This window comes from Lissotriton helveticus, chromosome 9, assembly GCF_964261635.1.
Source record: "Lissotriton helveticus chromosome 9, aLisHel1.1, whole genome shotgun sequence".
In the NCBI taxonomy this organism is placed as follows: domain Eukaryota; kingdom Metazoa; phylum Chordata; class Amphibia; order Caudata; family Salamandridae; genus Lissotriton; species Lissotriton helveticus.
This window is the reverse complement of record NC_136070.1, coordinates 523,711,882-523,723,230: the sequence shown is the minus strand read 5'-3', so window position 1 is coordinate 523,723,230 and position 11,349 is coordinate 523,711,882.

Below are 11,349 nucleotides of genomic sequence, written 5' to 3'. Positions count from 1 at the left end.
CAGAGTGTGCACATTAACTATGTAATGTTTGTTGTTGTCAACGATTTTAATACTGCACTAGAGCACTTTACTTTTGCTATTTTAACCAATGAAGAATCTTTGTAATACTACACTACAAGATGGCCGCCATTTCCATAGAATTTACCATCTTCTATGTTGATGAAATGATTAAGGGCGGTGGGTTTAAAATGGTAATCGTATGTTTGCACAAACTGACACTGACGAAGCTTACTTGCGAAACGCGTCTGTCGGGGGTGAAGGGGGTTTGGAGAATAAATAGACTTTAAAACATCTTGACACCGGAGTGCTTGCCGTTTTTTCTCGACCGAATTGGTTGGATTGTGTGGATATATATATATATATATATATATATATATACAGGGGAGGGGGGTGTTATGCTACTTACGGCGCATCATAACCACCAGACCCTTGACCGGATTACGACAGACACCCCCCTGGGGATACTGATCCAGGTATATACCCTGCCAACCTCTCACCTCCTGATGATACATTATATCAAGAGTTTATTGCTAGGGCAGCAGCATACCATGGGGGTTACACTACATTAATAATCCATGGAGGAAGATTTGTCGTTTGAGACATTGTGCACCCCACACATAGCTTCTAAGCCTCTACCAGTGCTTAAAAAGATGCGTCACACAGATGATATCTTAAAGGATACGTCACAGGCTCGCATTATCAGCCCTAGGGCAGGATAAAAAAAAATAAAAAATGAGGCCGCACCATCTTACCCAATTTTTATTCGAGGCCAGCTTCCACCTGACTCCCTAGTTGTCTCACATGTCTGTTAACAGGCTAATTCTGACTACAGCAGACACACATCCTTCTGATAAGGAATCTAAACTTATTGATATGTCAGGCAAGCAATTTGCTGCACAGTCCACTAATCATTGGTGGATTGCAAACACACAAGGGTTCTTGGCTAAATACGATAGAACTCCTCCAATATCTCTCAGAGGAACATAAGAAGAAAAGGCAGGAACTAGTTCTGGAAGGGACGTTAATTTCCAGTTCTTCCATTAGATGTGCTTTTGACACTGCAAATACTGCCACCAGATGTATTAATACTAGTGTCTTCTTACGCAGGCATGCCTGGCAGTGAATCTCTGAGTTTAAGCCAGAAGTCCAACAGACTTCACTTAAATGTCTCTTTTGATAAAGAGCACCTCTTCGGCCCACAGGTAGATGAGGCTTTAGATAAAATGAAGGACACTGAGGTTGTCAAATCCATGGTGGCACTTCAAACACCTGCTACTCGTGGTTCCTTTTGTCGCTCCTCTTATAGAGCAGATCCCACAGCAGCATCTATAGATGCTTCTACATCCCCCTACAGATCACAAACTTGTACCGCTCCATCTAGAAGGTGTTTCAGAGGCAACTACAGAGGTAACAACTGCAAAGGTACACCAACCTTAATGACTCCTGCGGTAATAAACTGTGACTTCTTCCTTTGATCACCCTACACCTATCGGGGGTTGATTGCAGCAGTTTCTTCTCACCTGGCAGTCTTTAACATTGGATCAGGGGTGTTGGACTTTATCCAACATGGTTCTTGCCTGGAGCTCATCATCACTTCTCTCAATATTCCAGCTTTCTCCCACAGACTCACTCTGGAGCATCACAGCTGCTCAAAGCAGAAGTGCAAGCTCTGTTACTCAAAGGTGCTATGCAGCCAGTCCCTTTGCAACATAAAGGGTCTACTCCCTGTACCTTCCCCCCCCACGCCCCCTCCCCCAAAAGGACTGCTCCCTATGGTTTATTTTAGATCTACGGCCTCTAAATCACTTCCATATGATCACACTTCAACAGGTGCTTCCACTCCTAGAGCAAGGTGCCTTCATGTCAGCAGTAGACTTAAAGGACACTTACTTTCACATCCCCATTCACACAGCACATCGCAAATACCTCCGGTTAGTGATAGCAGGAAAACACTACCAATTCATGGTCCTTCCATTTGGAGCAACCACTACACCCAGTGTTCACCAAATACCAAGCAGTGGTAGCAGCGCATCTACACAGACAAAACATTCATGTCTTCCAGTTTCTAGACGACTGGATTATCAAAGCCCATAGACACTTTGTGTTGTCAACACACTGTTTACTCACAATGTCCAAAAGTTCAATCTTCTTTGCTGCAGCCATATCTAGGAGCTATGCTCAACACTCCGGTTTAGCTTGTCCAAATGCAGTCAGAATTGAAAATGTGGTAGCAGCGTTTGAAAACGTTGAAATTAATCAATACTTGACAGTCAAAACGTTCATGTATCTTTTGGGAATAATGGCATGGTGCATTACCATAGTGCCTCATGCAAGACTGCACATGTGTCCTATACAAGAATGTTTAGCACAACAATGGACTCAGTCACAGGGTAAACTGGATGATCTAGTGTTGGTAGACAGCCGCACTTATCACGCTCAGCAGCGGCAGAGCACACAAAACCTGTTAAAAGGGCAGAAGTTCATCAACCCTATTCCACAGATTGTGCCAACACCAGATACATCCCTCATAGGGTGGGATGTTCATCTACAAGATCTAACAGTTCAGGGTCTCTGTCAAAGAAAACACCACAATCTCCACATCAACTACTTAGAGATTCAAGCTGTTCGCCTAGCATTTCATGCTTCACCTGATCATTTCTACCTCATTTCATAGGCAATATTGTCGTAGTCCGGAAAGACCATATGACAGCCATGTACTATGTACAAAAACGGGGAGATACATCTCAAAAATAATGTTAGTGGAACATCATCTGGGTACAGACAATGATTTTGCTGACCTCCGCAGGATACGGCAACAAGTCTATGAGTAGGAAGGAACTCCTCCCCCTCCCCCCATACTTCCATAAATGGGTGTTTCCACAAATAGACCTCTTTGCAAAAGCACAGACAGCAAAATGCCCTAACTTGGCCTCGTTTCCTGCACCCCCTATCCAAAGGCCATTCACTATGAAAGAGTTGATCAGGAATATTTGGCTACTCTTTTCTTCCTCTTCTGTTTCTGGTTCAGAAGCTCAGGCAAACGTCTCTCACCCTCATTCTGGTGGCTCCCCTATGAGATTGTCAACCTTGGTTCACCACACTCCTCGAACTCTCAGTAGTTCCATACGAGAAGCTGCACTTCAACCTGGATCTTCTCGCTCAGATCATGGTGAAACCAGACATCCTAACCCTACAGAGCTACACCTTGTGATTAGTCTCCTGAAGTAATAGAATTTCCATACTCAAATTTGTCACCAGAGTGGATGACCAGTCTTAAGGAAGCACATAAGCCTACCAATAGAACTTGTTATGCAGCCAAGTGGAAAAGATATATTTTTTTCCTGTCGTAACCAAAATATCGAACCATTCAAAGCATCTGTACAGAACATTATTTGGTACCTTTTGCATTTACAGCGCTCTGGCCTTGCTTATATTTCCATAGGTTTACATCTTGCAGTAGGAGCTGCCCATCTACAAAATACGCAACACTTATTTTTGTTCAAAGTGTCAGTTATTAAGGCATTCATGGAAGGCCTTAAAAGAGTAATTCCACCTAGAGTCCCAGCTGCACCCGTGTGGAATCTCAATATTGTTCAAACGACGTATGCTTCCACCCTTTCAACAAATTACACAATTGCTCTCTCCAATTTCTATTGTGGAAGGTTACTTTCTTAATTGCCATCACTTTACGTAGGCCTGTTGGTAAACTCCAGGCACTAAATTTAGAAGAACCGGTCTTCCAACTACATAGGGATGGAAAGGGTGGTTCTTTGTACCAACCCAAAATTCCTTCCAAAGGGAGTGTCCCGTGTCCCCTTTCCACCTTAACAAGTCGGTTGAACTACCTGTATTCTTCCCTGAACCAGATTCAGTGGCAGAAAGTGCTCTTCATGCACTAGATGTCAAAAGAGCATTAGTTTATTATATTGAAAGAACCAAAGAATTTCGCAAAACTAAACCACTCTGTTGCTTTTGCACCCCTTCATAAAGGAAAGCCCATTTCTAAATCTGGTATTTCTAAGATGAATCGTTAAATGTATTCAGAAATGCTATATCAAAGCTAAAAGAACTTTGACTATACCCCCTAGAGCACACACTACTCACAAAATCGGGGCATCTATGGCTTTCTTGGGCAACATCCCCATAGCTGACATTTGTAAAGCAGCTACATGCTCTACACCACACACTTTTACTAAGCACTATTGTGTGGATGTTCTAGCATGCCAACAAGCTAATGTAGAACAAGCGCTGCTACCCACATTTTTTCAAAAAACTGCAGTGCTCACTAGTTAGCCACTGCTTTTGGGTGGGGGGGGCACTGCTATACAGTCTATGCAAAGCAGGTGTATCTACAGCCACACCTACCTCAAACCGAATATGTTATTTACCCGGTAAGCATCTGTTCTTGGCATTTAGTTCTGTAGATTCACATGCACCCACCCTCCTCCTCGGACACCTATGGTCATTGCAGTTCCTATTTATACTTTCATATTTATTTATAAAGTTTTCTATAGCGCGAACTTCACCCATGAGGGTATCAGAGCGCTTTACATTTAGGATTGTTGCGTTACAAGTTACATCAGATACAATAATAACTACTGATGTCTCTTTACTGATACTTAATTATACTCTATTCTCAACCTCCTGCTGGAAAACAATCTAACAATGGAGTAGATGCCCATGTGCGTTATCACCAAGAGGAGGAGTCACCTTACCTTGTGAATCGGAAGACTTCTTTGAAGAAAAGCCCAACATTAAATTGCAGGAGTATGAAAAGCACGTGAATTTACAGCACTACATTCCAAGAACAGATGCTTACGGGGTATGTAACGCAATCCTTCTCGACATACAATGCCTGACCCTAAGATGGCCGCCACTGACACGTGGAGCTATCCGTTGTTTTCGACCTAAAAGCAGCAGTATAAAGGGTCCAGGAAGGATCATACCGGATCCTAAAATGGTAACTGACCCCCCGCCGAAAGCAGGTTACGACCCTCCCAGCGGGCAAGGAGGGGACGTCTTGAGACTATTTCACATGGCCACATGGCCTCAGGAGTGCGGCAGTCACCAGTCAGCCAGGCTATTGCCCAAAAGCAGCAGCACTCCAGGTCCTGGAAGGATGATGCCTGCCCCTAAAAATGGAAGCCTTCCCCTGCCGAATGCATAACCGAATATGGGGATCAGCTTAGTGGCCTCGGCAAACTTTGAATAATCAACTCACTACCCAATCACACAGCAGAGAATGCAAGAAATAAGTGAGCCTGAGCCTCCCCCACAAACGAAATTTTACACAAACTCCTAAGCACAAAGAGACTGATCAACTAGGTCGTTGTCCGGTGGAGCTGCCTAGACAGCTATAGAGGAGATCGACTCTGGGTCACCCCCTTGGCCGTCACCTACCCAGCCAGACCTTGGACATATTTCTCCTCGTCTCTACCCCTACCTCTGATCCCTAACCTCACCCCTCTCCCTCCCATGCCACATTCGTCTAGTATCATGTACCTGTGTAACATTGCATTTGTCTTTTTTGAGTATGCATCACCATGCTCCAGTAACTGTTTGTAACCATGCAACTTTTACCGAACTACCTACCCCCCTACCCGCTCTACTCCTCTCCACTTTCCTGCTACTGACCTCTGCCCTCACCTGTCCTGGCCCTAGTCCCCACCCTGTTTACCTGTGAATTTTCCCTCGTCATTTGAGATCTAGCTATTTTGTCTGATGCCCGATGGAGCTACCTGGTTTAGCTATAGGGGAGACAGGTCGGGGATTCCCTCCTTGGACGTCACCTACCCAGTTGGTCTTTAGCCAGACTTCCTTTCGTCTCTCCTGTCGTCTCTTCTCGCATCCTCCCTCTATTTATGTCTCTCTTTCTCTCCTCTCTCAATGTATTGAGACTGAACTATTTTGTCTGATGCCCGATGGAGCTACCTGGTTTAGCTATAGGGGAGATGGGCAGTGGACTCCCTCCTTGGTCGTCACCTACCCAGTCGGCCTTTAGACAGACTTAATTTCGTCTCTCCTTTTGGTCTCTTCCCCTATCCTCCCTTTCTCACCTTCCCTGTTCCCTCCCCTCTACGCTCCGTTTATTTTGCCCTCCATGTTCTTTAAATGTTTCCTTTGGAGGCCTAGCTATTTGGCCAAAGCCCGATGGAGCTACCTGATAGCTATAGAGGAGATGGGTTTTGGGACTTCCCCCCTCGACCGTCCCCTACCCAGCCGGACTTTGGGCAGACTTTCCTTCGTCTTTCTGCCGTATCTCCCTCCCACCCCTTTACCCTTCCCCTCTACACTTCACCTATCTCGTTTTCTATGCTCTTGTAATTGTTTGTCTAGCAACTGATGTAAATTGGAACTGATGTAATCTTGTAACCTTGTGGAACCTCATGTAAATCGCTCTGATACCTCCGGGTCTAGCCAGCGCTATATAAAACTCTTAAAATAAAATAAATAAAAATAAGATAAACATAAGAAGTCCTTCATACACCCCTATATTACAGACATGAGGTCAGGTCATATCCAACCTGACCACTTTCTGCTATTTTGTTTAAGCCCCGGCGACTGGCAGCCGCAACTCTGTTCAGGTTGTGGCCAGTATATCACAGCACTCCTGTTGGTGCATTCACTTGAGATTCGTCACACATTATCCATGAACGCAGTCTCCCCCTTTCTCACCCCTGCCTGACCACCCCGAAACTATCCATTAGCAACAAGAATCACTGGCACACTTTTTTGGGGAAACATTTGTGAAGAACTTTTAAACGGCACCAAATAAATAGGCAAGTAAAAAAAATGCTTTTCCTATGGCAACATGGTCCTAACTAGAACTACCTACTGGCGACCGCAAGTTGGTAGGGGTGTGTATGTATGTATATATATATATATATATATATATATATATATATATATATATATATATATATATATATATATATGTGTGTGTGTGTGTGTGTCTATATATATATATATATATATTCACTGAAAAAACCATAGGTTATAGACCATATATAGTTAGGAATTAGCATTTACAAAACCTTATTTTACTCACACAAAACCATTGAAATTCCATATATAGTTAGTTGCACTAACTATATATCGCGCACCCGCAATCCACTGCTGATGATGTCACATATTACATCATTCATGACATGGTCAGTGACATCACTGATGACATCTCAAATGACATCACTGATGACAACATCCAGTGACTGTATGTTTCTGTAAAGTTAAAATGTGTCTTACATATTGAAGAATGAGTGGAAGTATAAGTGTCTGGACAAAGGATTTAGTAGGTGCATGACTGAATGTATGAGTGAGTGATTAAATGTGTCTCACTGAGTGCATGGGTTAGTGACTAAACTGTCTTAATTTGTGCATCATTATGTCTGTTGTTCTGTAAACTGCTGCATGTGTTGATCAGTAGCTATATGATTAACTATATGGGTTACTGATTGATTATCCAAGTATTTGTATGGGAGACTGAGTGTGTGTGTGTGTGTGTGTGTGTGTGTGTGGCTGGCTGGGAGGTGTGTGACTCTGTGCAGATCAATGTGTACTTGTATCAATGATTGTATAAGAAGGTAAGTATGTGTTAGTATATGTTTGAAAATGTAAGGTGCTCTATGTTTAACTGTATAGACAAGAAAATGGAAGTGTCATTGATTCTTTACAGGACTGACTAGGTGTGTGAGTAACTCCATGGATGAGTGGCAGACTGAGTGTCTGTATAGGTGTATGAGTGCATATGATAGTGTTGTAAAGATGAGTGATTGTATGTATGAATGATTGTATGGGTGAATGAGTGAATGTGTGTGTAGACATAGGAATCAGTGAGTGCGTATGTAGTAACTAGTATTGGTGTGTCAATGGTTTCAAAAATTATACTCTGTATTTAACACTGGGTGAAACAGAGGTTATATTAAAATGTGAGGAGATGCATTGTATTGTCACATGAATGATATCATCAGTGATGTGGTCATTGATGTCAAATGAGATGTCATCAGTGATGTCATCAGTGATGTCATTTGAGATGTCATCAGTGATGTCACTGACCATGTCATGAATGATGTAATATGTGACATCATCAGCAGTGGATTGCGGGTGCGCGATATATAGTTAGTGCAACTAACTATATATGGAATTTCAATGGTTTTGTGTGAGTAAAATAAGGTTTTGTAAATGCTAATTCCTAACTATATATGGTCTATAACCTATGGTTTTTTCAGTGAATTTTCAAGGTTTTGTAAATGCTAATTCCTAACTATATATGGTCTATAACCTATGGTTTTTTCAGTGAATTTCATTGGTTTTTTAACAGCTAATATCTGTAGCTGTAAAATGTATTCTTCTTTAAATCCAAAAATATATTTTATATGTTTATGAATAATTTTTTTTTTTTAATATTTTTTTTTCTTCGTCCCCGCTTCGCGAATCGGGAAGCTTCCCGTTAGCTGACCTTGATGCCGCGAAATAGACCGCGAGCCGGTAAACGTTTCTTTACCGCAACTGCCGCGTTAGAAAACAACATCGTGACGCCTCCCGTCCGCATGACGTTTCACGTTGTCGCGTGATACGTCATATGACGTGCTACGTTAGCGAACTGGTACGCGAAGCGAGTCGCAAAGCGCAGGTTTCTGGAAGCAAACCGGGGGGCCCTGCAAAGCGCTTAACGTAAACACAGCAGGTCATGTGACTTGGTAATAACACTTTTCATTGGTTCATTTCACTTTTGGTTTCCTAATGATGTAAGACTAGGTCATATAATCTAAAATGAACACTTTTCATTGGTTGAGAACTCTTGTTTTTCCCAAATGATGAAAATCCCTCCTTCTTTCCTCACTCTGACTTTCATCATTGTGAGAGAAAGACCCTTTGTTACCAGTGAGCAATGGCTTCTTTAGTAGCTTCAGCTGGTGCTTCCCCACCACCTCCACCACATCCAAGGAAGAGTGGACCACCTGCTCAAGTTATAATTCAACAAGAAGAGGAAGAAGAGGAACAGGACGACGAGCACGAAGAGAGGCAGTTTTTGCCTGAGGAGCCCAGGACGTCTCACCGGAAAGAAAACTTCATTTGGCAATTTTTTAAAATTCCCAAAGGTCAGAAAAAAGTAAATGCAAGATACGTAACTTGCCTTATATGTCAAGATAGACTGTCCAGAGGGACCGACAAAAAATACAGCTTCGGAAACTACACAATGCATCGCCATATGACTAGGTGGCATCCTAACAACTACAGTGCTGCACAGTTTCGGAACGACCTAGATAATCTCCCTATTATGGCCAGAAGATCTGTTGTACCGGAAGTAACGGGACCAGAGGGCAGGGAGATGGTGCCAAATATACAAATGAGATTTGGTGAAGTAAAACAAGTCTGCGTACATTGCAGTGGATTCATTTGCTACGGAGAAAGAAGCATCACTCTGATCAACAGAGCTATTGACTATCATATGCAAGTTTGTACGAAACGCCCCAAATAATAAATACTTTTTTTTTGTTTTGTTGCTCCTGTTGAGCCCTTTACAATGAATCGTTTTCATTGCCCCCTCCAAGAAAAAACCAAAAAAATATAAAACTGTTCAGAAAAATTCAAAAAAAGTAAAAATATGTTCAGAAAAATAATAAAAAATATATAAAACAACAAAAACAATAAAAAAAAAGTTCTTTTCAGAACTACCTCCCCGTTATTAAAAAATTGGTACAATATTTGGAACTGTGCCAACCTCTATTTCTCGTAGTTCGCTCGCCGGTACGCGAACCGGAAGTGAACCAAAAATTTTTTTTTAAAAAAAGAACAGTAAGTATAAGGGAAGGAAACAGACACTTATGTTAAAAGAAAGACAGCTATAGGGGAGTAAACTAGAGATACTATTACCCGTAATCCACTGCTGATGATGTCACATATTACATCATTCATGACATGCTCAGTGACATCATCAGCAGAGGATTGCGGGTTTTTTGGCAACGTGCCTTATCCACGGTTTAATAACGCTGCCTTTTGCTTTATATAAGTTTTCAAATTGTATGAAATATATACCAATAGGTCGTTATGAACCTTTAGGTAGTGCTTTTCTTCATGAGGTCTGGTCGCTTCCATACACATACAGATGTTTCAAAGATGATCAAGAAGTTTATCTGAATGGAGAGGAATGCACTGAGACGCCAGATCATTCACTAATGTGTAGGCACATACAGTTACACGGTTCATGCAACAAACACCGACCAAATATGGCTTGCGTGTTGCAAGGCACGCCAGTTCCTGCTATCATCCCCACGTTCAAGTTCTTGGAAAATGGTAGTTATTTGATGCTCAATAATGAAGATTGTTCTAGGTTAATTAAAAGTATTCCTTTTATCGTAACAGTAAGTGAACGGGTTATTTGCTGCAGAAATGTTCTATTTCCTCCCACACATGAACATAGGGAGTTTTCAATCTCGCCACAAATACCAACCTTGGGAGCAGATTTCAACGGGATGGCAAGAATAAGAGCTCTTTTGTCTCAGAGAGGTGGCCTTGAGTTCGGCCCGTGAAACTTTCGTGCTTCACATAGCGAACACCCGTACAGAGGTGCAGACCCTTTTCAATACAGATTTGCCTTTCCATTTCAGCAAGATGGTTCGGACTATCTTTAACGCGTCCTCCACAAAGGCCCTGGCGCACTTTTTTAAAGTAGTTACCAGTGGTCTCGTGACTTCATTTGAGAAAATCTTTGGAGTCATCCCTGCTTTCTTTCATTCTATTTTTTCCACTCTGCTTCGTGGATTCCCATTTTTACTTGCATTACCAGCGGACGCTCTTGTGCTTTTTTACATTTTTAAATATGGATGTCCCTCCTCTGCAAGCTCCCGCCCTGCAGCTGCTGACACTGTTCCGCAATCGCATGCTAGAATATTATGGCACAATGCCGTTGGCGATATTAAGCACGGCATATGGATTATCTTTTCGATTCTCCTACTTCACCTGTGTCCAGCCTGTATTTCACTGCCTGACCTGTGATTTCGATTGGGCCATTGATTTGTGTCTCTGCGGACCGGTTTCTCCTGACGTCGACTTTAATCAGCTGATGACTCCTATCATTACTCACGAGTTGGTTTGTCCTGGCGAAAGGATTATGGCTGTGGCATTGATGCATGGACTAATTGGTCCCTGGAATTTACTGGCGGCAACACAGTCTTTCTTGGAACAGAGCTTTCTTGAAAACCCACCGAGCTGTCCTCTGATGGTGATAGAGGATCCGGTGCTGGGAGAGCACGTATGTTCTTTTCCGCTTTTAAATTGGATGGCTGAACTCTTTTCGGATGAAGACGGTGACTTCCTATTGGAGGCTGTTGCAGCTTATTTTGCATACAC